General features: G+C 41.9%; 1 non-coding gene across 1 annotated transcript; it reads left to right on the top strand.

Annotated features, from left to right (window-relative positions):
- Positions 1-880: 880 nt before the first annotated feature.
- Positions 881-987, top strand: LOC118486216. Its single transcript, XR_004878070.1, has one exon. It is a non-coding gene; the product is annotated as a small nucleolar RNA R71 (small nucleolar RNA).
- Positions 988-2,351: the final 1,364 nt, after the last annotated feature.

The raw sequence follows: 2,351 nt of genomic DNA, 5'->3' as shown, positions 1-2,351 counted from the left end.
TTCCTTATTGATTGGCGACGAGGTCGTGGTTTGAGTTGGTGGATTTTTGTCGGATGGGGGCAGTGGAGCCTCCGCGGGACCTACGGTACGGTTTCTCAATGTTATGAGATGCACTTGCGCCTTTGGGTTGGGTTCGGTATTGCTAGGGAATGCGCCTTGTGGTCTCTCGGAGAAATTTTGAGCTAGTTGATTTAGTTGTTTTTCAATGTTTTGAATACTAGCTTGTTGATTTCTAAAGTTTGATTCCATTTTAGGAATTGATCCGAGTTCTTCTTTTTGGTTTCGGAGATGAGGCGTGAAACATTGTCTTCAAGCCTCTCTCGTCTCCCTTGTTGTTGAGAGAAATTTTGTGACTCATTTCATGGTTGTTGTTGAAAGTTTGTTCTTTGGTTTTGGTTTTGTTGGTTAATACTATTGTCGGGTTCCCTCCAACCAAGGTTAGGGTGGTTACGCCATCCTTGTTTGTAAGTGCCCGTTGGGGGACTCGACGTCCTAGGTCTATTATCAATGTAGTTTACCATTCCTGTTTGATTATCCATTTCTTTCATACAACTCCAATTTTCATGTGGCCCACCACACCCTTCTCAAGCCAAAACCGAGGCCGTTTTTGCCATTTCTAACTTTTTGATTTTTGAAGATAGGGCCTCGATTTGGGCTTGTAAAGAGGTGCTTTCATCCACTTTGTAGGCACCCGGGGCAATAGATTTTGTGCCTCAGGGTGAGTGCCATTGAAAATTGTTTTGAGCAATTTCCTCAATTTGGTTATAAATTTCATTTGGGCGACGATTACCTAGGAGTCCCCCGGAGCTAGAGTTGAGTGTTTGTTTCGTGTGTGGCAAAAAACCCATTATAGAAAGTGGATACTTGTTGCCACACCGCGAGACCATGATGAGGACATTTCCTCAATAGCTCCTTGAATCTTTCCCAAGTTTCATATAAGGATTCCCCATCCTCTTGTGAATATGCATTGATTTCATTCATTAATTTAGCGGTTTTTGAGGGCGGGAAATATTTATATAGAAACTTTTGGGCATGTTCATCCCAAGTGTTTACCGAACCACCTGGGAGGGTGTTAAGCCAAGCCTTTGCTCGGTCTTTTAGTGAGAATGGGAACATTCGGAGGCGGATGGCGTCATTTGATGCTCCGTTGATCCGGAAAGTATCACATACTTCCAAAAAGCTGGTAATATGTAGGGGTGGATCTTCATCGGCTAGGCTATGGAAGGTTGCGGAATTTTGGAGCATTTGAATCAAATGCGGCCGAAGTTTGAAGTTGTTGGCATCGACATTCGGTGCATTGATAGCGACTCCAAGATTACCTACCGTGGGTCGTAGGTAATCCTTAAGGGTACGCTGACCTGCCATTGGAAGTTGGTCCCCCGAAGCTTTCTCTTGATTTTTAGCTTTTAGTCTCTTTCTTAGAAAGCTTTCGGGTTCGTCTAGAGGTTCTTTTGTGTCTTTATTGGAACTGGAGCTCATGCACTGCGTAGAAAATTCAGGTGCTGCGCCTGGGTTCCAAGTCCTGTGATAAAAACAAAAAAGAAAGTTGGGAGTCTAGCACGGCCCGTGGTCATGGTTACAGTGATTGTTTTCTGGATCCCAATTACTGGGAAGTCTAGCACGGCCCCGTGGTGCACCGCCACGGCCCCGTGGTCACTCTTCTGTCACTCAGAAAACAAAAACTGCCAGTAAGGTTGCTGGGCACTGCCCCGTGTCCGACCAGGCATGGCCCGTGCAAAGTCTGTAGAAGCTGAAAAATTAAGAAAAATCCTAAAAAAATATAAAAATAAGTAAAAATGATTAGGCAGTTGATTTCTAACTTTCTTAAAATCCTCGTGTTCCCGACAACGGCGCCAAAAACTTGGTGTGCGTTCGGCGTGATATGTTTTTATTGATATTTTAAACCCATTTTACACATTAGTCAAGTTTTAAATTTATAGAACACGATATTCTACTAACACTAAACACACACTTGGGCAAGTGCACCCATCATGAGCGTAGTATAACGTTGGTAAGATATCGAGGTCGTCCAAGGACACAAGAGCTTTTAGTACCGGTTTATCCTCAACGTCTAATCAAGCTAAAATTTTTGAGAAAAGGTTTTAAACATGAAAATTAAAAACTAAAAATGCAGAAATAAAAATAAAATTATGTTTTTTTTGACATATGTGTACACAGGTCGTTATATACAAGACTTATACACTTGTATATTATTACATCTAGTTCCCAAAGGGCGGTATAAACCAGAGTTATACACTTGTGTATTATTCAAGTACATATGTGTATACAGGTCGGTATATACCAGACGTATACAACTGTGTATTATTCAAGTACATAGTATATACAGGTCG

This window comes from Helianthus annuus, chromosome 13 (genome assembly GCF_002127325.2).
Source record: "Helianthus annuus cultivar XRQ/B chromosome 13, HanXRQr2.0-SUNRISE, whole genome shotgun sequence".
NCBI classification, from domain to species: Eukaryota; Viridiplantae; Streptophyta; class Magnoliopsida; order Asterales; family Asteraceae; genus Helianthus; species Helianthus annuus.
Note: the sequence above shows the minus strand (reverse complement) of the source record. Positions and strands in the feature narration are given on the sequence as shown.